Source organism: Helianthus annuus, chromosome 16, assembly GCF_002127325.2.
Source record: "Helianthus annuus cultivar XRQ/B chromosome 16, HanXRQr2.0-SUNRISE, whole genome shotgun sequence".
In the NCBI taxonomy this organism is placed as follows: Eukaryota; Viridiplantae; Streptophyta; class Magnoliopsida; order Asterales; family Asteraceae; genus Helianthus; species Helianthus annuus.
This window is the reverse complement of record NC_035448.2, coordinates 46,307,945-46,333,596: the sequence shown is the minus strand read 5'-3', so window position 1 is coordinate 46,333,596 and position 25,652 is coordinate 46,307,945. Positions and strand designations below refer to the sequence as shown.

Sequence of the window (25,652 nt, the reverse complement as noted above, 5' to 3'; positions counted from 1 at the left end):
TTAACAACGGATTGAGCAACGCGTAGGTGGTCTAGTAGAGACCTAAGTGTCTAATGGGTTAGAACACTTATAGGTTGTCTCACGCATTTGGAATACCCCTTTGCTAGCATACTCATTCAGACACAAAATTGTGAGTTCATGTCCCCCTTTTCTTTTAAACGTTTTCGGTTTTATAACTCTCGGGGGAAATACATGTCACTATGGTATGGTTAAGTTATGGAATGAAACAACTAGATCATGTGCGAATAGGGTCTCTCTTAAGCGTCATTAATCTTGTATAAGACCAAGGAACAAAAATGGTAGATCTATCGGGTACGGGCGAGCCCCATTCATGGGTCCTTATATGGCCGTATGTAGTGCTTTTGTTATCCCAGCCAAGTGGATCGATACTAAATCGTTAAAGGGTTGAGTGCTTCCTATGTCGTCACATATATTAATGTCCTTGCAAAACATTAATGATGAACGATTTCATAGACGCTTTACATACCAGTTTTTTATACTCGAACTTTTAAATGTTTTTAAGATTCATTTGATGTGAACTCAAACACATGAATTCACCAACTTTTGTTGACGATTTTTAAACTTACATGTATTTCAGGAAACTAAGTGGATCTTGGCGCTATTGTTATCACAAAGAATTTGGTTGTCTTGTTGGCGATGTCATCTGCTTTTGAAGGGTTTGGTCCATATATCTCATCTTCGATGAGACATAGGATGCAAGCCTTGGTGTTTAAAAATTTTATTATGAAACAAGTCCTCTAAAACATTATAACTTGCATTGTCTTTTGTTATCGAACATCGTATGACTTGTATTCTTTTTTAACTTATGTTCAATGGATGAACATCGTGACTTTTATTCATATAGTTGTTTACTTATATCATATGTAATGAAAACTGATCAAGTTCACACCGTGCGCTTTCACCTACGAGTGGGTGTGACACTATCGGTGAAGCCCATCAAAATGAGAGAAACATATTAAGATGTAAAGAGATTCGACTACAAAAAGAATACCATTTTATTGGAATAGTTAGTTGGTGTTCTTGTAATTATTCTCGAGACTCTTATACGTATATATTGTATACTATGAATGGTTATCTAATATAAGGGTGAGAGGGGCACTCCCCTCTTAGGGGAGTCCCCTTTCTTACGCACACCCAATCAGGTTATGCCACGTCAACTCCCCTCTTAAACTCCCCTCGCACCCCAATTTGATGGCGGCACTCCCCTCTTAGGGGAATTGTTTTTTTATTAAAAAAAAGTTTTCATTGGTTGAAAATGAGGGTGGCCCCACCTTCTCTCTCCTACCTTCTTCGGTGTCTCCCCACCGATTTGGCCCCCCGATTTGGCTCACCGCCTGGATGGCGGCACCACCACCGATCGCCAACAATGGTCCCCGCAAGGGGTCACCGATTGTGCCCCGCTCCCCCTAACTTTTTTTCATGATATGCAGGGGGGACCTACCTACAGTAATGAAATATTTGTACGAACAAAAATTAATCCTTAACTCACCGCCAAAATTAACCCAGGTTCAAATGTGAAAATGAATCCTTAACTTACCACCTAAACCAACCCATGATCCATACATCTAGACCTGCATAGGTTCATTCGGCCCGTTTCATTTAATTTGCTATATTTTAACTTAGATTCATTTGTTTATTATATCTTGTACTTACTCAACCCGTTTCATTCTAGTTCACTATACTTGACCCATTTCATTTTAGTTCCCTGATTGACCATATTCATTAAATTTATATTATGATTCAGTTGACCCGTTTTAATCTAGATTTGCCTAGTTCTGATATTACAAATTTGAACGCCATTGAATAGGAAATTTTCCACCTTTATAATGAAAATAATACATACAAGACATTTCACAGATGGGAAAACATTCCAAATCCTAATGTTTCATCCATGTGCCCATCACTATTACCTGACCATCGGGTGACGTTGCTAGATACAGTACTCTATTGGTGTGTCTAGTCCCAGTCGCATCCTTAAAAAAGAAAAAAAAAACTATATTATTAATAACCTTAAAAACATCAATTAAAAACTTATAGACTAACGATATCTTTACCTTAGACAATGTTGGATATTTCTAAACCATAATTTGATTTTGAGGTACCCATGAGTGCTAACCAATTCATTCATATTCGTGCTCCATCATTCAAGATTACACACATGGCTCGCAATGTCAACGTAGTTCAGTTGGTTTCTGCTGCCGGTGTTCCAAATCCGAACGCAACAGGTGGACTTGCGCGCGCGAAGCGTGTCCAGGAGTAAAGAGTGCTCGCGTGACAGAGTTCATCCGCGGCGGCGGACTGACACGACGAGCACGAGACTTCCTTCAGCATGCGCTTATGAGTTGTGGTCACTAATGGCTTTAAAAATAGCCATGTCTTTGAAAATGAAAAACGATAAGGGCGGAGACCTTTATTTAACGGCAGTTTGGGACCACATAGTTGGCAGCTTTACTTACTCTTTACAGCTCTATATGTTTCTTTAAAAAGGACAGATGACAGCTATTGTAACCTCCGTTATTTAATATTTAAGAATAATTTAAAATAACAAAGCTGAAAGATCTCCCTTTTCCCAAGACCAAATTCAAAGTTATAATCACATATCCCGTGAGCTCTTCATAGTCAACAAATATTAAATTAATAAATATTAAATTTAGAGCATGTGGGATTTTCAGAGGTGATGTAAAAGACTTCGGAAATTTGTTTTTCTTTCTCTCCTTTTGTTTAAGGAAAAAACGAAAAGACATTTCAGAAAATTTTGCCGTACCTAGATTTTGACAAAAACCGTATTAGTCAAGGCTTGTAGCCCCACGAAGAAAAGATCCAGAAGTTATGCGTTGTGCCACCTTAGATCTGCAGCTCGTTGATCCTGAACGGTATTTTTAGACAGAACTCGTGTATGGATCTTGTGAGAAAAACAGATCTAGAATGCCAGGTAGAGAAAAGTAGCAAGATGCGGTTCGTTATCGGTAAGCTATGGAGGTTTTTGATTGAAATCCATGCTTAAAGCTTGGGTCAGCACATATCTAAGATTGTAGATAAGAAAACCCACATAAAACTTAAATGAAACCCCAGATCTGGAGTTTTTTTATTGAGAATCGTGTGTAAACAAAGATCCAACAGTTGTCAACTCTGTAAGAGTTTGAATGAAAATATTTATGGGGTTTCTCAATTCGAAGATCGAGAGTGTGAATCTAAGAACACAGATCTGAAGATCTGATGATAGAACGAGACGTGATCAACAAATGTATAACATATATACGGTGGGCGCCAATGAAGAAACACAGATTCACCTGAAGAAGGATTCAAACTGCTTTCTCTGAGAGGATGGAGAATCACACCTTGTTTGTCACACCCTAACCGATGGCGGAAACATCGGGGTGAGGCACTAAGCGGAACAGATTGTCCAGGAGATCCACAATAACTAAAATTACCAGATATTTAACGTTACGTCCCATACCATAACATATCAAATAAAAATAGTTATTACAGACATATTGTTCTCAAAGATAATCATTGTTCCGACAACTCATAAATTGTTTAATTTGTTTCTAGACTCCCCTAGCTCGGTTCCACAGAAATTCAACAATCATAGCAAGCATCCTAAACACCTGTCACATACGTTAAAATAGGTCAATACACATAGTGTAAATGTGAGCATACAAGTTTGATAGTATAGTAGTAGCGAAAGCGGTTTACGCATAACCAACATGTAACATGTTGATAAGTGAAGCATGTAAGCTATCGACAATGAAATATGCACAGACATGACTGCGAGTTGTAGAATGCGCAACACATATCACCACTGTGACAAGTGAAGTAAAACCCTTAACAACCCCTGTCCATGACAGGTGCTGAGTCCAAACTATAGTACTATCGTTGCTAAGGTGTCAGGCAATAATCACTGTGTAAACATAACATACAAGCATTCACCGAATAACACGTAAAACATGCAGAGACGGTTGGCGTATAAAAGTGTTTGCGTTGTGTGTCGAATATGATTTGAAATAGGTAACGTATGTAACACCCAAAAGTGCGTGAAGCAAAAAGGGTTCGAGTATACTCACAGATTGTGTTTAATGAATAAACACAGTCTTGGATTGAAGGGAACGCTGGAAAGTTAGCCTGATCATAGAACGATGGCATAAGCGATGAGCAGTGCGTTAAACAGCGTGTCAGTGAGATGAGGGACGGATATTGATCCGATCAGATGACGGTCTGGACGGATGGTCATCCGAACGGATGCCCATTCGGCCGGAGGGTCGTCCGTTTGGGAAGGATGTGTTTGTGTATGATGTGAACTTTGAAGTTTTCGTTGTAGAATTTTAAAAGTGAGAAGTATCTCTACCTATCAGGTCGTCTGGTCGAATGGTCATCCGGACGGATGGTCGTTCGCTCGGATGGCGATCCGTTCGAGTGAGATGTTTCAAAGATCCAAGTCCTTTGGTAGGATAGTCATTCGATCGGTTGGTCGTCCGATCGGATGACTATTCGTTTGGGACTGATATTCTTCAAAGTTTTGTAAAATGTTTAAGTGTTGAAAAATCACAAGTTTTCCGTTCGGATCGTCGTGCGATCGGATGGTGATCCGATCGGACGACAATCCATTCGGCGACATGTTCGTTTGAAAACTTGTAAATCTGTTAAGTTTGGAAAGTTGCGGTTTGACCGAGACGGTGTGACCACGTGCTAAACAACGAAAACCTCATCAGACCCAACTTATTCGGTCGGACGGGAATCACCGCGTTCGGTCAGTACCAGCTGTTCACTGACGGTGTTTCATGTTCAACCCGTCAATCGGTTGTCTCCTTGATAGTAATCCATTCTCAGACCGGCACTTCACCAGAGAACGAGTAGAAGGCCTGAATGAGCTCAGATCCTATCGGTTTTATGTGAAAAGTTGAGGATGTTGAGGAAAAGTTTGAATCTAGTTGAAAATGTTTAGATTTAGGTGAAACCAGTGTTTAAACATTGTGGAAATCCTTTAGATCTGAGTTATTCTTGGTGAGATGAGATCATACTCCGGTGTTCATATGAACCCGTGATGACGTCACTCGATAACAGGCCAAATCAGGTGGATTTCATGGTTAAAAGTTGTGGTTTGTGAGTGAAATCGATGAGAAAGTGTGTGCTGATTAAGGAAGTACAAGATTTGAGATGAAAACTTAAAAGGATCACGAGGAATCGAGAGAAACAGGGTCGAGAATGCACTGGTCGGAGGAGAGTTGTCACATCACGTGAACAGGTGATTTGACAGGTGAGTATTTATAGGGGAAGGAGAGAAAGGCGGTGTGGGTTAGTGGGTCGAATGGCCTTTCGATCGGATGGCTTGGGTGAGTTGGTTTTCTGATTTTCGTTTCATGCGTTGAGCGTTGCGATGCGTTTAAGCGAGAGTCGAATAAGCGATGCGCTAGTTTTAAATAATAGTTACACAAATAACATAACTAACATACAACAACATAAATAACCTTGCGTTTCCAGTTTGCAATGAGATTGTGATAGAATTGCGATTGCGTTTGCGATTAATCACCTCAAAACATATAATAAACATGCACAAGTAACACATAATAACACACACACGTAAAACAATATCCAGAACTTGCGATTCAAGTTGCAATGCGATTGCGATGAGATTAGCGTTAAGTAGATTAGCGTTTAATTGCATTTATTGCATGTTACTTTGCATAATACAACTAAAACAACGTACATTAAAGTATCGATTATCGAGTGAAAGAGTACAGGTAATAATTAAGCAAGGAATTAACAGATCTGATCAGCATTCTTTTCTTCCTTTGACTTTGACTTGTACTTTGACTTCAAAAAGTCGGGTTGTTACATTGTTCTTCCTCTTAAACCTAGATCTGCAATGGAGAAGATAGAAAAGTGGGGATGTAGAGATGGCCGGTAAGAGAAGAATCTCTTATTTCCAGCAACAAAAAGTGTGGCGGCTCCATATCTTTTGCCCTAATAATGAGGTGAACACCTCTTTATATAGGAGACATGGGCCTCCCCTAACCTCAATAGGGCGGGCCCAGTTAGGGGCTATCTCTACAAGCCCACAACCTAGTATAGTGTAAACTACAACGCGCTAGGCTTCGTGGGTTAGCACGCAATAATAATAAATATTATAATAAAAGGTGATAAGTAACGGATATGTCCGATCGTTCGGGTTGGGTCTAATTCCATACCCCATCAGATGGTTAATTAAATAAATTTATATAAGAAGAAAAAGGTCGGTGGTTCCGACCGTATCTTTCTCACGTGACAACAAATTTCCTTTTTGCATACATATCATCTATGATGATTTTTCTTGATCACGTATGCCATTATTAAAACTGGTTTCCATTCTCTATAAGAAATTATTATTTTGATGTAAAAAACTGAAAAAAAAAATAGTTATATAATAAGAAATAATTAAAAAAAACAAATTTACACCGCAATATGCAAGACATCCAACTTTAGAGATTTAATACATCCAAAATTCGTCTTTTGGTAAGTGACATATTGACCCCTAACTTTTGGTAATTGACAACTTTGAGCCCTATTTTTTCTACTTAAAAACTCCACACTTCGTCTTCTCCAACATTTCAATTATTTGTTTAAATTACTTTTACGAATTTACACCATAACGTATAAGACATTCTATTTTTTTTTATCTTTGACTAATCACATTAAACGTAACATGTGTAACAAAGTCAAAAAAACGTGCCAAGTCACATGCGGGCACCACATGTTAATGGCATCATCGAACGTGTGTAACGAAGTCGCAAAGGCGACATTGCCGTTGTAACGCGCGGCACGGGTAATATAATCTTAAAGACAAAGGTCGGTGGAGGACCTTTGTCTTTCAGTCCTCAACTTTTACAAAAATACGCACTTAGCCCCTATACATTTATCTCCTTTCAATTTTCATATATTACAATTCTAAGAGTTAATTACACAAATGGGTCCTGTGGTTTATACCTAATTTCGCCTTTGGGTACTAACTTTATTTTTTAACAGGTTTAGGTTCTATGATTTCAATTTTGTAACACCTTTGGGTACTAACACCAAAATTAGTTAATTAATGACTAAAATACCCTTGCATTTTTTTAAGTTTATCAATGTAACACATTTGGGTACTAACACCTAATTTTATTTAAATTTAATTCAATTTTACAAAATCTATTTATTTATTTTTTATTTTCATCTTTTTATTATATCTCTTAATTAACATAAACTCTATTTATTTTTTTATTTTCATATTTTTATTAAATTTCTTATTTAACATAAAATCTATTTGTTACACCAGTATTTTTTTAAATAGATTTTTTAAATAAAATCTACTAACTATATAGTTTTATGTAAATTAAATTTCTTACTTGTTTTAAATAATGTAAAACTTACTCGTTTTCAATTTTGGATTGAAATGATTGATAATAATAATAAATATATTTCATGTAAAAGAATTTAAGCCTTTTTTTAACTCGTTTTTTTTTCATTTACATTTTACTATTTTAGAAAGACATTTAATTTACATAAAACTATATAGCTAGGTACTTTAGATAAAACTAAAAAAGTTTAAGCCTTTTTTTTTAACTTTTTCTTTGTAAAAAAGATATTTAATTTACATAAAACTATATAGCTTGTAGATTTTACTGGTGCAACTAGTAGATTTTATGTAAATTAAATATCTTTCTAAAATAGTAAAATGTAAATGAACAAAAAAACAAGTTAAAGATGGCTTAATTTTTTTTTACATGAAAGATATTTATTATTATTATTATCAATCATATATATCCAAAATTGAAAACGAGTAAGGTTCACATTATTTAAAACTAGTAAGAAATTTAATTTACATAACACTGTATAGCTAGAAATTGAAAACGAGTAAGGTTTACATTATTTAAAACTAGTAAGAAATTTAATTTAAATAAAACTATATAGCTAGTAGATTTTATTTAAAAAATCTATTTAAAAAATACTGATGTAACAAGTAGATTTTATGTTAAATAAGAAATTTAATAAAAATATGAAAATAAAAAAAATAAATAGACTTTATGTTAATTAAGAGATATAATAAAAAGATGAAAATAAAAAAAAATAAATAGATTTTGTAAAATTGATTTAAACTTAAATAAAGTTAGGTGTTAGTACCCAAATGTGTTACATTGATAAACTTAAAAAAAATGCAAGGGTATTTTAGTCATTAATTAACTAATTTTGGTGTTAGTACCCAAAGGTGTTACAAAATTGAAACCATAGAACCCAAATCTGTTAAAAAATAAAGTTAGTACCCAAAGGCGAAATTAGGTATAAATCACAGGACCCATTTGTGTAATTAACTCCAATTCTAATTTCTATACTTTTACTTTTAACCTCTATGCTTTTACTTCTTTTAGTTCACACTCTCAAACTAGGTAACTTAAGCATTCACTTTTAACTTTTGTTAATTGACAACTTTGATCTACCAACTTTTTTCTACTTAATAACTTAACGTCTCATTTTATTTGAATTGCTTCTACAACTTTAGACCATAGTATCACACATTAATATATTTTTTTTATCTATGTCTTACCATGTTAATGTCTAAAGTACTTTTACGATTTTACACAGTTGTCTAAAATATTGTTACAACTTTATATGTCGTTTTAAAATTCACGTTTCAACGTAAAGGACTCACGTTTTGACATAAACTATTTTTCTCAAGCGAGTCTGGTAAAAAATAATACGTTTTATACTTATTTTGTGTACGTTCGTAAACTGTATTTGAAATCAAGTCGGGTCAAATATAATACGTTTTCATTCGATGACGATGTAATTTTTTTAAGTAAAGAGTCGGGTCAAACATACAGTATAAATATGATTTACTTTAACTTTCGACGCTACCGCAACGCGCAGCGGGTCAAAATCCTAGTAATAGATGAAATAGAAAAGATAGACAAAAACACATATCTACATTAAACTTTTTTAAATAAAAAAAAATCATAACCCGGAGACAAAAGAAGCAGCACCAAGTCCTTTGATTTCAAATACCCCGATGATGTTCAAAAATTTGAGGTAAATCCCATAGCAAACTAAATCAAAAAAAAAAAAAAAAAAAAAAAAAACAATACAGATGGTCACACATATAGGTATTTTAAAAACTGACATGTAAATAAAATATTGTACGGTACTTAAGACTATACGGAGTGGGAGTGCATGAAAAGTGGGCATTTATTTGACATGTGGCGGCCACGTCAGCACATGTCAGAAAAGTGACGTGGTGCAAAAAAGGACGGAGTGGGAGGGGCGTGAAAGTGGCGTTTTTTAAAAATATTACACATCAACTAATTAAAACCAACCCAAACAACACCCACCAATCAAGAGCCACCACGTCATCACCCGTTTGCTCTCCACGCCGGTGAAGAAACCCCACACACTCACCACCACGCCACACGCAGGCCGGTGTGCCCGGTGTGGAGAGGCTTCCACGCCACAAATCCACGCCCACTCCGTTTGATCTAAGTAAGAAATTTACTTCTTATATGGTCATATTACCTTATGTCCTTTAACATATTACGAAGAAAAGCACCTCCTCATGCTGAGATAACCATTTCGTCATGTTACCAACACCATCCATTCTACCTCTTTCGGGATCATAACACATCTACAACACACATATAGATCTTGACCTCAAACTTGAATTATGAGGTTTGTGCAAATCTATAAGTTCATGTGAATCAAACAGGACAATTTAAGATTATTACGAAGTTATAACTTACCTAAAAAATTAACAGAAAAATAATCAGATTCCTTAGAGTCCTGGCAATTGCTCCCCATCTTCATCTCGGTAAATATGATTCATCCATTTCAAGAATCCCTAGTGTAAAGCAATGAAATAGATGAAAAACAACCACATCAACATTGTACACCTAAAAGTATATAATCTACCAACATCAACATTCTTCATGTAACGCCTCGTTTTTTTAGAACTTCCACTCTTAGAAACTCATATTCCTTCGTAATCACATTCCGTTACTAATCATAATATTCCGACGCTTTAATAGAAATTTAAACTTGGTCATTTTATTTAAATTATACATTAATTAAACACTTTTGTTTTACAAGTTACCTCATTCACATGATCGGCACATATTCTTCGTTCGCATAAACACATACTTGTTTTAATTACAAACTATTGTAAATACACGATTTCTTACGCATTATCTGTGCAAATACTCGGTTGTACAATTACAATGCTAAAAATATACTTTATTTCATGTTTGATACTTAGTTAGATGTTTTATATACAAGTTATGAATTCAAACATCATATGTACAATTCGTCTTAAATACGAGATTCCAATACCTATTATATGTTTAAATACGTAATTATATAATCACAATACTTAATTATATTTTAGAAATAACACATTTTTTGTGTTTTTTGTCTATTGCGTTTTAGAAACAATATATTTCTTTGTGTTTTTTTTTTGTCAATTACGTTTAGAAAAAAGTCATCTTTATGGTTTTGTCCATTGCGTTTACGCAATAGGGTTTTCAAATTTTTTTTCGAAAATATAGCAATAGTATACTCGTTTTAAAGATAAAAAACGTTCATTTTTTGGTGTAAATTTTATATAAAAATAATGTCGTATGAAAGAGTTATTAACGTTTAAAAAATGAGGGGGGATTGGAGAAGAGAGAAACTATTGCCTTGAATTGACTAGAATGTCTCTAAACAAACCTACGCGCCTCATTTTTTTTTCTTTAGTTTCACTCATTTAATCTTAGCACTTGATTAATAAATAGTGGTCAAGATTATTTTCTACCTAAACAAACTTTCTATTATATCCTGACCTTTAATTAATATTGTGTACATAAGCCTAACCTTCTAATCTATTTTTAGTTTCTCCAGAGTTTTTATTAAGAATTAATATTGTGTATATAAACCTAACCTTCTAATCTATTTTTATGTTTCTCCAGAGTTTTTATTAAGACGTTTTCTTTTATAATAATTTGAAGATCATTTAATTTTTATATTAAATTTTATTATTTCTTATAGATAATAAATAAATCATTTCAATTATAACTAAACATGTAATTTTTTATTATAAACACTTAATATTCAAGAATAAAATTAATAACTTCTGCTAGCATTGGGTTAAATACTTAAACAATTTAAACTGAAACATAAAATATATGGAGCTGTAGCTTATCGGTTTGGTTCGCTTATTGAAAATGGTTTATCCGAAAAACTGAACCGAAATTTTCGATTATTAAAAATCCGAAAACCGAATCGTCAGTTTTTGTTTCAGTCTGGCTTTTTGGTTTGGTTTCTTCGGTTAGGGTTCGCTTATTTTGATTTTCTGCTCACTCCTAATATTAACACCCTTTTTAAGTCATGTATTTCTTGTCACACAAAAAAGGCCGTTATAAAATTAAAATTCTAAGCAGTCTAAGCCGTTATAGTTCAGAATACTTTAAATTATCAAATTCGTGGTGAATTGCATTAATGAATTAATGAATAATATATTGTTTCGGGTCAAAACGGCCCCAGCAAAATTCTATGGACTGGGCTTAAAGCTTTGCAGGCTAGACTGTAATATTGGGCCACATAGCTACAAAAATACACGTTTTATTAGCTTATCACGTTTCAATTGTTACCCGAGGTGCACAAAAAACCTGAACTCGAAAAACAATTCTGAATCCGGGTATTAGAAAAACCGGGTTTTTTAAACCCGAACCCGACCCTACCTGTAGGGTAGGGACCGGGTATGCATATTTTGTTCAATACCAGAACCCTGGTTTTTTCGTACCCGGGTTTTCAGCATACCCGGTTTTCCATAAAACCTATACCTGGGTTTTCGTAATACTCGTAACCGGGTTTTCGTAATACCCGGATCCGTTGTGTACAACTTTTTTTGAACGTTTAGAGCTTGTGTGAGGCTTTTTTTGGGCAAACTTCAAGGCATACAATATGTAAAAATAAAGGTTTTCATTATATTTCTATATTTTATGCCAAAAGATGAATTGAAAAACCCGATCTATACCCGAACCCGAACCATACCCGATCAATACCCGAACCATACCTGACCAATACCCGACCAATACCTAAACCCTACCCAGACCCGGAAATAGGGTATTATATTATCCGGGTATTGAAAACCCGAACCCTGGTACAGAGGGGACCAAAACCTGAACCCGAACCCGACCCGAACCCTGGTACAGAGGGGACCAAAACCTGAACCCGAACCCGACCCGGGTATGGCCAAAACCTGAAAAGTCAAACCCGGTCGTACTCGTACCCGGGTATATACCCGAGCCCGGGTAGTAGAAAAAACCCGGTTTGTGCACCTCTGTCGTAGCTTATTTTTTGGTTTAACTTTAAGAGTCATTTTCTGATAGCTCTCAACTTTTGATCATATGTGCTACTTTTATGAGCTTTAATCCCATTGCTAATAACATGTAACACTTTTACATGTTATAATATGTAATTCCAGTAGTGAGAAGTTTGTTAATTTTTTTTATAACTGTATGGTTATCTTTGCATTTTCTAATTTGTAGCTATACATTTGTAAAATTGTAAACATAACATTAATGTATAAATTGAAAATGTAACATCATCAAACATAATACATATTTTACCGTGGCGGATCTAGAAAAAACCTAAAGGGGCAACGTTTCTATAAAAAGGGGGCAGCGAAATCGAAAAAACGTCAAATTTTTTCAAAATTTACACTAATTTTACACTACCGCCGGAGCGTCAAGGGGCAACGGGGGTTGCCGCTTGTTCTATGTTAGGTCCGCCCCTGCATATTTAGATATTATAATTTTTTTAAATTTTACAAATTTTTTGTATCCAACACTTTGTGTATCATGAGTTTATAACCTAGTTAAATAATATATAAGATTGTGGTTTAAAAAAATATATTTCAAATCTAACATGGATTGATAGTGGTTTCTTTAAGTAAACATCAAAGGCCCTCGTAGATGTCATATGCGCAGCCAAGAGTTCATTCAGATTCATATTTATGTTTGCACCCTTAGCTTCTTAGAATTTTAATTTTGCCCGAATCACACAACGTTTCAAATTAGTTAATCTAAATATCAATTATCACGCTTAACTTCTAAATAAATCATTGCAACAAATTGAGCCATGTGTACGAGTAAGGCTAGATACTTTTTGATGCAAACAAGACACGTAGTTAACACGAACTATGCTATGCAAACTCTTTAACATGAAATTAAATTAAGTCAAAGATGGGTAAACACGAAATTGTTTGGGTCTCCCCATGGTGACTCCAAACTGAAGTTTATATTAATCTTTGATATTTTTTTTTATTCGAGTCAGTTCCACTGATTGGTTTATTAAATTTACTAGGTTAGAACCCCGTGTATTATACGGGTTGAATAAATGCAATTTTATATACCAAATAATAAAAAAATATATCTTTAAAAATCTCGTTTGTTACACGGGTTGAATAAATGCAATTTTATATACTAACTAATAAAACAATATATATTTAAAAATCTCGTTTATTACATTGGTTGAATAAATGTAATTTTATATATTAAATAATAAAAAAAAAGTTATATCTTTAAGAACCCCGTGTATTGTATGGGTTGAGTAAATTAAATTTTATATATTAAATAATAAAAACTTACATTTTTAAGAACTTCGTCGAGCTGAGGAGCGAGACTAAGTTCGACCTTAGGGAGACTAAAGCGGGAGGCTGTGTTATACGGGTTGAACACATGTAATTTTATATACCAAACAATAAAAAGTTATATATTTATAAATCCTATGCATTATATGTATTGAATAAATCTAATTTTATATCCTACATAATAAAAAAAGTTATATTTTTAAAACCCCGAGTATTACACGAGTTGCATAAATGTAATTTTGTATAGTAAAAAATAAAAATGTTATATCTTTAAAAAACCTCGTTTATTACACGGGTTGAATGAATCTAATAAAAATTTATATCTTAAAAAAAACTAACGGATATACTCGATATACGATGGAGGGTGATTGCGGTTATTGTTCTTATAAATGTCACGTAAACATAGTGACTACCGTATTTGAGTTGAGAATTGAACACGAAAGTATAAGTATAGAACCAATAAACATTTTTGAAATAGATTCTACCCTTAACTATTTTAGATTAATAAAATAAATAAATTATTTAAATTAACTGAGTTAGGGTTAAAGGACATAACTTGCAAGGGTTTTGCAAACATCGAGTACGTTTTCTGTAATTATTGAAGACAAAGGACACAGTTTGCAATAAGTGACATAAATAAAGGATGATTTTTGTAATTTACTCTATTTTAAAATATTATATATATTATCTCCTATATGAATTGTTTAAATTTATATTAAATTTAATTGTATAATTATCTTTTAATTTTTAATTGATATTAATTATCTATAAAAATAGATGGCTTCAATGAATGACACGTGTGCAAAACTTGGTTTCTTTTATTATAGTAGATAGAAGATTGTTATATCATCCCAAACTATTAGGCATGGATAATGGTTTTAGGGTGGAGGGTATGATTCAAACACTTTAGGGTGTTTGAGTTTTCTCTATCCAATGATATAAAGCCGTGTCAACTCGATGTACTCGATATACGATGGACGGGGTGATTGCGGTTATTCTTCTTATAAATGTCACGTAAACATAGTGACTACCGTATTTGAGTTGAGAATTGAACACGAAAATATAAGTATAGAACCAATAAACACCTTTTAAACATTTTTGAAATAGATTCTACTCTTAACTATTTTAGATTGATAAAATAAATAAATTATTTAAATTAACTGAGTTAGGGTTAAAGGACATAACTTGCAAGGGTTTGCAAGCATCAAGTACGTTTTCTGTAATTATTGAATACAAAGGACACAATTTGCAATAAGTGACATAAATAAAGGACAATTTTTGTAATTTACTCTATTTTAAAATATTATATATATTATCTCCTATATGAATTGTTTAAATTTATATTAAATTTAATTGTATAATTATCTTTTAATTGATATTAATTATTTTTAAAAATAAATGACTTCAATAAATGACACGTGTCCAAAACTTGTTTTCTTTTATTATAGTAGATAGATTGTTATATCATCCCAAACTATTAGGCATGGATAATGGTTTTAGGGTGGAGGGTATGATTCAAACACTTTAGGATGTTTGAGTTTTCTCTATCCAATGATATAAAGCCATGTCAACTCCCCCCCCCCTTCACTCTCCATTTTCTATTTAAACACTAGGTATAATTCAAACACCTACTCAATTAAAAAATAAAAAATTTTGATTGGTTCTTCTCTCCTTTCTCCTCTATCTCTCTCTCTCCTCCATCCCTCCTTCACCTTCGGTGTATAGTCACCGATTTCTCTCACTCTCTCCTACTCCCCACTCACCATTCAAACACTAGGGATGATTCCCCACTCGGTAAACTTCTTCCCCGAAGCCACTTACCGAGATCACACCGTCCCCCCCAGGGCAGGGCCGGCTCAAAATTTTCTAGGCCTAAAGCGGATAGCAAAATTGGGGCCCTTTTTTAAACGAAAAAAATTGCTATGGATCCTATTATTCATATATTATCTTTGTATACATATAATTGTTGGTTATAAACCTCATGTTAACAATCTCAAAGCCAAAATTACCAACATATAATATATTTTTTTAGAATTTGAGGCTCTAGGAAAATGGAAGCCTAAAGCTCTTGCTTTATTTCACTTCCCCTTGAGCCGGCCCTGCGTAAGGGTCCGTATTCTTGTGTGCATAGGATACCTTGTCATGCATGGTTCTCTGAGTATATATAGATAAATAGATAGAGTATAGAACAGAGAGTAATACATCGAGTCTTATAATAAAAGAAAAGGTCGTCGTGAGGTAAAGAACAGAAAGTTTTATTATTCTAGGTAAAGAACACATGGTCTATTGTTTAAAGAAGGCGTTGTACGGGTTACCACAAGCTCCGAGAGCTTGGAATGAGAAGTTGGATGCGACATTGAAGTCTTATGGTTTTATCAAGTGTGCACGTGAACCGGCGGTTTATAAGAGAATTGCTAATGGCGAGCTAACCATTGTTGGTATTTATGTTGACGACTTGATCGTGACGAGTTCAAGTGTTACGGAAATTAACCAATTCAAGGAGCAAATGAAAAGTATGTTTAGTATGCAAGATCTCGGTTTATTAGGTGGGTCTTAAAGTATCACAAGAGGAACAAAATTTTAAAACTTGGTGGGATGTCCGATTGTAATCCTACTCGTTATCCTATGGAGCATCGGTTACATCTAGATTGAGACGAAAGTGGCGAAGGAATAAATGCAACCTATTATTGAAAATTAATCGGGAGCTTACTGTATTTGACACATACAAGACCTGATATAAGCTTCGTGGTTGTTTTAGCTTGCCGATTTATGCAAGAGCCGAAATTATCACATACGACTATACGAGGAACCATTGATTACGGGTTGAGTTTTGAAAGAAGTAGTAAGATGGAACTAAAATGTTTTTGTGATAGTTCACATGCAACTGATCAAGTGGATGAAAAAGTACAATCCATATGGTATTTTATCTCGGTGAAGCGTTAATATCAAGGGCGTAGCTTTGTGGGGGCGGGAGGGGGCGGCCGACCCCCCGAACTTTTCACTTAGCAGTGGAGAGTATGTAGTTTTCGTATAGAAATTTTTGGGCATATATGTTTTTGACCCCCCGGTTTTATAGAAATTTTTGGTATATACGTCTTCAACCCCCAGTCGGAAATCTCAAGCTTCACCACTGGTTAATATCTTGGAACTCTCAAAAGCACGAACTGTATCACTTTCTTCGTGCGAATCAGAGTTTATGGTGGTGGCCACAACGACGTGTCAAGTGTTGTGATTAAGAGGATTACTAAGTGACTTAACGGGTCGGAAGGAAGAAACAGTGTTACTACGAGTAGACAATAAATCAGCGATTGCTCTAATTATAAACCCGGTGTTTCATGGTAGAAGCAAACACATAAACACAAGGTTTCACTTCACTAGCGAAAGTGTTTAAAAGGTGAGATTCGTGTTGAGCATATTGATGGAAACGAGCAATGAGCCGACATACTAACTAAAGCCTTACCCCGTGTGAAGTTTGAAGAAATGCGAAAGTTACTTGGCATGGTGGACCTTGGTGGAACGAACAAAGATTAAAGGGGTGAATGGAGTTTACATTAATCTTTGGTTTAATTTTTTATTTTATTTGAATCGGTTGTGCATTGATTGATTTATTATATTTACTAGAATAGAATAGAACTGAAGCCCCGCGTTGCGGGGCGTATTTTTTATCATGCCGGAAGGTCTTTTTTAATGTGATTTGAGAGTCGTGTATTGTTTTTGTAATTACTTATCAAATAATATATGAGTAGAACAATACATATCAACTAAATTTTTTCGCACCAATGAAATCATTAAAAAATCAAGTGTATTATTTGAAATTGATTGTGTTTTCAAACTGAGGCTGAGACATATCGTTAATAACCTCTGGTTATAATCAAAGTTACATATTTCTTTAACCTGTAGTGTTTTACCTAATTCGCAGATTATTCCAGATTACAGAAAAAACGTATTTCAAGAAAACGTATATGGCTTAGAATCATGGCTGCATTTGTTTGCTTGTTTCGCCAAGAATACAATATCATTATTGCCAATTCACTAATCCGAACATATTATCTTTACGAAAAGATTGAATCTTTCCCATCAAGCTTTGTTTTCATTTTCCAAAACTCAAACCCATCTTCCATTGTTATTGTTAGTTCCACTCCAAGTGAAAAAGAAATCGATACAAAATATCATCTTTGGGTGCATTGATTTTGCAATAACAATCTGACATTATCATTCAGTTTTGCTATTCTAATAGTAAAAGTGCATAAGTCTAAAAATTTAAATAACTCTAAAAATCATTAGTTGAATTTTGTAGATTTTGTTATTTTTAATACTAAAAGCATTCAGGAAGTTAGGTCAAAGGGTCAATAACAATATAACATTCTCATTCATGATATGAGGCTGGTTGACAAAATTCATCGAGAAAACTCTAAATATCTACATTTGACTAACTTTAAATCAATATTTCACTAATATAAAATAACTAAAAAAAAAAACATTCCTTATCTTGTAAAAAATCGATCCTGGCATACTTTCCCCATATTTTCCACCATAGCTGAATACCATACCTGCGTTACAAAAACAACAATTGTAGTAACATTTTCATTTTCATTTTTATTTAAACTGGGGGTCATAATAAAATTTTTCACCTAAATAAATAAATAAATAATAGTTCATTATTTTTTAAAACTAAAAGCATTCAAGAAGTTAGGTCATTTTATTTTAGCCCTTTCACCCATCATCAATACAATACAGCCCAACTTGATCCTTTGACACATCATTAATAAAAATATATTTCGAATTGACCCATATTTAGTATAGACCTGTTGAATAAGTTCTTACTAATAAAATCTAACATGTCTCCCTTTGGAACATCATTCAGAACTTTACAACTGTGACACCACGTTCGGGCTCTTCCAAAACCAACCTCACATGCGTACGTGAACAATTAAACACATATTATTGATAAAACTTTGGTAAATAGAATGAAACTCGTTAAATCAAATCGTCAGATGTGCAAAATAAAAAGGCGTCTAACATTGTAATTTACCACTAATATAATAGATTTATTTCTTCTATTTAATAGCATGCATTGCACTATTGAAGACAAAAGTCATCAAAGGATAAAAATAATACGAAGACGTTTTAGTTGCATTGTGAAAGTGATTACCTAATTATTAATTTTCAAGTTTAACATGATGTTCATTCTACGAAAAAATATAGAATCTATGTATTGGTGTAACCACGTATTTGGAATTCTTCTAGTATCCCACACGTATAACATAGGTAATCTAACTAATACGATAATGTACACAATTCGGACATGCGTAGTTACCGATACGAAGCTCTTTCAAAACCGAGGCGTGTATCACTCCTCTGCCTTTGACCACTTGACACATGTTTTAACTTCTGTTAACAGCGATGACCAGTTGACTCCAACCAAACACCTCCTAAGCATCCACCACCACTACTCCAGTGGTTCAGGTTGGTTCCTTACGCTGACAGACACCATGAAGAGACATAGTTCTTCATTGACAACCCTTATAAAACTCAAGCATCATACATCATGTTCAAGGGGCATACATCATATATCTCGATTAAAGAAGTTCACGCGCAGGTTAAGCCGCCGACCGGATTCCATCATTTCTATCGCCGATTCTCTCTCTCTCTCTCTCTCATGTGAATACTCTACTCGGTTCTCTCGCTTTGTTTTGTGGCCCGAAAGAAACCACATGTAACATGGCAAAATGTAAAGGAAAAGCTTAGTGGTCAAACCCAAAAACTCTAAAAGCTACACTGGCGCTAAGGCAATGATGTTTCATATATATAACAAAAGCTTATTAAAAAAAGAATTTAATAGTACATAACAATTGCGGTCCCTAGTCCCTACCTGGAAGTAGAAGGTATAATGAGACCTTCCTAATTCCTAAAGTATTATTGAACTGAAATTGAATGTTAAAACCCAAAAGTTCATCGTTGTAGAGCAGTTCAATTGCAGAAACCAAACTGAAGTAAAAAACTATTAAGAACCCTTTCTCGCGTCTAGAAACAGTAGCTATAGTTAAAACTGAAACCATATACATTCTTATTTCTGACTAATCGTTCTGTATATCCACATAAGTATCCCTTTCATATACTAAAAGGCCAAAACAAAATCGAACGATTCATGAATAGAACACCAATTTTTATAACTATTTTTTTCAAACACAAACGACATATATGGAATATCGAAATACAAACATAAGTTTTATTTGTGATTAAATTCATTTTTAAAGCAACTATCAGTCTCATCAAGATACTTAACGGGGTAACATCAGACCTTCCTTCAGCGTCACCAGATTGATAAAGTGTCAAAAATCGAATGGGCATGGTGGGATGTGAAATGAGTAAGTGCATCTTTGCCCAAATTTGCATCACATATTGGACAAACCAAGACAAACAACTTAATCCCAGATAAACAATTGATTGCAGAAAACTAAATGCTTCATTTGAGACTATGAACGCATCTTTAAAAAGATAATAATAATAATATAGGAAATCATTACCGCGTTTTTCAGTTAGAAATAGTATCCTTCCTGTGCATATATGGGAACAAAGCAAAGGGGTATCAATTTTAAAATAACAAGAAGGGCAGGGAGACCGGCCTCTAACATCATTATCTCCATCCATTCAAGAAGAGTAACATAAAGCGAGAGAAGAAAAAGTACCTGATGTTATATTCGGTTACGACGATTCGACGCAGTAGTGTTCAATTAGGGCCAATAGATGGTGTTGAGCAAGGATAGGGTTTTGCAAGAGGTGAGTGACGGTGATTGTGGTGACGATGGTGGTTAACCAATGTGGGGGACGAAGTCGTTGCCTCTTGCGGTTTAGGGAAGTAATGCTTTCTTTGTCGCCGGACCTGGATTTGGGGCAGGGCGGCGGTTATCGGTGGTATTAAGGCTATAGGTGGGCGCTGACATGTGTGTAACCTACCGATGGTAGTGAGCGGCAGATGTAGGTCGGTTCCGGCACCGCCGCCGGAACCCTAGAACCCCCGGCCGTCAAGTTCCCATTCAGCGACGATCGACAACATTACCGTCGGCCGGAGACCATAGCCAGTTCCTCCATGACCGCCGCGCCTCTCTCTACCTCCCTCGCGCGCTCAATCTCTCCCTCCGTCTTGCACTATCTGTCTATCTCTTTCTACCGCCAGAGAATGGGAAGCGGTGTTTTCTTCATGTGGTAAAAAACCCTTAAATACTCCTGACGTTTATAGGAGAATCGTTATATTATCCCAAACAGTTAGGGCGTTAGGCGTGGATAATGGTTTTAGTTTTTGAGTTAGAAGAGTCAGTATTCTTGTGCATAGAATACCTTGTCATGCAAGGTTCTGAGTATATATATAGAGATCGATACATAAAGGATAGAACAGAGAGTAATACATCCAGTCTGTAATTTTGTTTTTAGTTTGTTTATAATAAAAGAAAAAGCTGTCTTGAGGATTGTCCGCCTCACAAAATTAGTGTGTTCGTAATCTCGATACCGTTGTTGCGTTTCTAAAACACAGGGTCGGCCCATGGGCCAGCTAACTCAAGCTAGGGCTTTAGGCCACATATTTTATAGGGCCTCCAGCCAAAAAATTTTTTATATAGCCTGTATTGCATTTTGGGCTTGTAAACAAAAGAGTGGGCTTAAAAGATTGGGCTGCTAGGTATAATAATTGGGACGCTTGAAGGATAGAAGAAAACACAGCGCGTGAATGCGTGATTCTTGGGAACGACAGAACTGTTTGTTATAATGCCTCAAAGAAAAACAAACCTGTTGACTTGTCTTTGACCTTTGTTACTCTTTCTCGTACAGCCCTTCCTTTGGCCAGGTTCCTGCATTTCAAGATGATGACATCACCTTGTTTGGTAAACTCTTATCTATGTGTTTTATGTGATTATTATCTTATTTATTGTTTTTCAAATAGGGATATTCAGTTTGGATGAATTTAAACTGGTTAAAATTATCTGATTGTTTCAAGATGCAATATCAAAACACCCCCTTATCATAAGAAATTCAATTCTTTTTATTAGATAGGGTTAGGGTATGGAACCATCGATGTAACCAAACAGGGAATTGGAGACAAGGAATGGTTCGACCATTGCTTTCCAATAGCCATAATTTGAGGGTGAGAGGGTAAAGGCGAACTTGTGAGAGTTGTGAATGGTCTTTTCTTGGGTGGTAAAGAGGGCAAGGGTGGCCATAATGAAGACTGGAATGGGTGTCGCTGCTGTTCAAAGAGAGAGTTTGTTGAGTAGATGGCCGGAGATATTACTCACGGCTGTACAGCTGCTGTCCGGCGGTGGCCAGAAAAAAAAAAGGAGGCAGCAGCTAGGGTCAGAGACAACTTTTAAACAATTTTTACACATGGTTACCGGTGTTTTGACCCGGTCTCCGAACGTGTCTATGTCGCACGTCATGTTCGTTTTAATGAACATATTCTTCCATCTCGTACACCACCACCACCTGCCCCACCTCCTCCATCCTACACTTCCATCTTCCCGACCCCACCACCCAACCTGTCCAACTCCGAAAACAACCCTACTTCCACAGTTTCTAGCCCAAACACTAATCAGCCCCCTTCTGCTCCTACACCTATGCCTCCCCAACCAGCTGACCCAGTCCAGCCCACACCCTTCGATTCCTCTTCTGAACCGGGTCCAGCAGAACCGACCACATCAGCCCCGAATCCACCTATTAATGCTACCCAATCTGCCCAACCTGACTCTCCCACTCGATTGTTAATGGTGGGAGGTTGTTTTGTGGTGCTGTTGTAAGCCTGTGGTATTAGGGAGGGTTGTGGTTCTTGGTTTTTAGTAATCATGTAATCATGGTCGGTCAATAAACCATATAATTCGTTAAACTGAACAGGTGGATTACGAGCCAGTAGATTACCTTTTAAGCTATTGTACTCCTCCCGAAGACCCGCAATAGTAAGCATCACCACATCTTTATCTTTCTGGGGCTCCCCGATGTTAGCCAAGGCTGTTGCATATTCTTGAGCACGAGTTAAATAGTCAACAGCTTTCTCATCGCCTTTCATGGCTATTTTCAAGAGTCGGGTCTTCAAGGTATACTCATGTGAGGCGGTTTGAGGCGCGTAGGCGCGTTCCAGAGACAGCCAAACATCTTTAGAAGTAGTGCCCTGGACATGTTGGAAGGAGGCTTCAGACACGGTTGAGATGATAAGCATGCGGACATGGGCGTCATTTGCAATCCACCGGGTGTAGTTCGGGTTATCAGCAGCAGCCGCATCAGCGGAAACTTTGGGTGATGGGCACAGTGCCCTGTACATTCAAGCTTGGGGTAACCATGGAAGAATATGTGGTTTTACCCATTAGCACACAACTCTGATGTTTACACAACTTTTAAACAATTTTTACACATGGTCGAACGTCAATTTAATACTAAACTAAAAAGTGTGCAAACTGATTGGGGTGGTGAATTTCGGAATCTAACTCCATTTTTTAACTCGCTTGGCATCATTCATCGTCGTTCATGCCCTCACACAAGCGAGCAAAACGGAATTGTTGAACGTCGTCATCGTCATGTTGTGGAAACTGGGCTTGCACTGCTAGCCCACTCCAATCTGTCACACCCCAACCAATGGCGGAAACATCGGGATGAGACGAAGTGTGAAGATTGCTAGAGACATCATAACGCTATTTGTGACAATATTTAGAAAATCCAAATTTCATTTCATTTCATAACTTCAAATAGTCCACATTACAAGAAATTCAAATACGACAAGTTTAACAAAACAACATGATAACATAACAAAATTTTGATACAACATTTTAAACCCTAACGTCTATATGTGTATCTAGGCATCAACGCTATCTCTTTTCTTAGCATCGTCCTCATCAACCTGTAACTATGTTTAAAATAATTCAATGCAAAAGCAAAGGCGAGTATACAAGTTTGGTACATACATAGCATAAGATAAAAATGTGAACAATTCCTCATAGCAAGCATGCGATTCAAGATAAACATTAAATATGGCATGTGTATAACATATCAAACCAAGAAAACGCAACTTGCTCATGACATAACCAAAGTTTCAGTAGAGGCGGGTCGTTAATCCTATAGCGCTACATATGTCAAGGTTTGGCTCGTACGAAGTTAATGATAAGTTCTACACATAAGAATCACCCAAATTTAAAGTATCAAGCCATCACATATACAAGCATGTTATAGGAATGTTCATGTGTTTAGACAAAAGTTCATGTGTAAGTTTCAATAGGTAAACATGTTACACCCCAAAAGTGATAAAAGTAAAAAGGGGGAATACGAGTATACTCACAAAGTTTGCATATGTTTTCCGATTATCCAATTGTTGACGAGTAGAGATTTAGAGTCCGAATGTATAAGGGTTAAAGTTCAAGTATGTTTAGAGTCGAGATTCGGTGTTTAAAACAACATAAAAATAAGATATGAGAATAACATGGAAAATAATCATTTAGTACATATGATGCTTGTTCTTGACACTAGGAAACTCGAAGGAGTTTAGATGTTTTCATGGAACAAGGTTCCATTAGAATCGTGACAAGTTATCATAGTCTAGGATGATGTAATCTAGTACCCTGACATATGAACACTAGTTCATCATCAAAGATTCGATTATTCGAATAATATATTTAGGTTATATAATATATGTCCAATAGTTCAAGCATGAGGTAGAAGATTAAAATCTTCATTTTGGTACCTCTAAATGTCATAGAAGTCATGTAGGAGGTAGGAAGATCAAGTCTTCCATTTAGGCACCTCTATGTGTTCACCACTACACTTGATGTAAAAAAAACAACCAAGGAGGGTCATGAACATACAATAAAGAATAAGAAATATACACACTAACTAAGAGAAATCATCAAATCATGTGAGGATTGTATGTTTGGACAACCCAAGTTGTTCCATAATCACTCATGTATCAAAGACAAAGTTTGACATGACTTGTGGGTTAAAAACCCTAAACAAAACACCAAGTTTATGAGGTTTAATCCTCTGATTTTAAATGTCTCAACCTTGTTTTTAAGCTTAACCAACCATGGGATAAGTTGTAAGCATTAGGACATAGGTATGAGATGTGTTGGACACAAGTTGCATAGGTTTAAACAAGTTTTTGATGAACATAAAAACAAACAGAAAGTTTATGGACTATTTTGGGGCATTTCCAGGTCTGATTTCTCCAAGGAGAAGTCTAGGAATCGAACCCCATGATTATACAAGCAAGTAGGAAAAAGAATCGAGTGAATCGGATAAGAATTGAGTGAGTTATGCTCATTTTCGTGAAGGGGTGTCAATCTACTCGAACCCTTGCTTTCAGCTACGGTTTGGAGGATGTTTTGAGAGTTTTTAGTGTTGCAAAAGTGGTCGGGAGGCTGGTTATAAGTGGTATTTATAGGGGGAAGGATTAGGGTTTCAATGGGTTGGGCTTTGGAAGTGTTTAGAAGGGGTTACACCTTGAAACTAGCCCACAAAACCCAACTATATGGGGCTGAATTTGGCTGAATTTGGGCTGCCATATTTCTTTATTTTTTTATTTTTTTAAAACATTATAATGAGTAATTTTGTTAGTTAAGTTGTGTAATAATATGCAACAATGTTTCCCCTAACTTGTAACAAGGTGAAATATGAAATAAAACATGATTTAACTAGGTAAAAAGTGTAATGTACAAGTTTTATTTACGAAGCAAGCTCCGTATTTTACAACGATTACGATGAAAGAATGGTTATAAGAACACAAGATTTCCAAAGATAGAATTTCACGTAAGGTTTCTAAATGTAGGATGTTTGAAAACGCAGGGCGTTACAGTCTCCCCTCCTTTAGGAAATTTCGTCCCGAAATTTATTCAAGAGGAAGGCTTGAAAGAGTTTTTGGCATAAAGGTGATCATTAAGAATTGAAACTTGGGAAGTTTGAAAGTTTTGAAAAGTACCAAATTTTGGAGAACATCAAGGTAGATTTGCAAGGGGAAGTTTTTAAGGATAGTATAAAA

General features: G+C 35.4%; 2 long non-coding RNA genes across 2 annotated transcripts; both read right to left on the bottom strand.

Annotated features, from left to right (window-relative positions):
• Window positions 1-1,820: 1,820 nt before the first annotated feature.
• LOC110918051 lies at window positions 1,821-3,374 on the bottom strand. The gene is made up of 2 exons (XR_002581045.2): window positions 2,076-3,374; window positions 1,821-1,994 (listed from the first exon to the last, which is right to left on the bottom strand). It is a non-coding gene; the product is annotated as an uncharacterized LOC110918051 (long non-coding RNA).
• A 14,624-nt stretch (window positions 3,375-17,998) lies between these two features.
• On the bottom strand, window positions 17,999-21,040 carry LOC118488127. Its single transcript, XR_004883844.1, has 2 exons — window positions 18,966-21,040; window positions 17,999-18,198 (listed from the first exon to the last, which is right to left on the bottom strand). It is a non-coding gene; the product is annotated as an uncharacterized LOC118488127 (long non-coding RNA).
• Window positions 21,041-25,652: the final 4,612 nt, after the last annotated feature.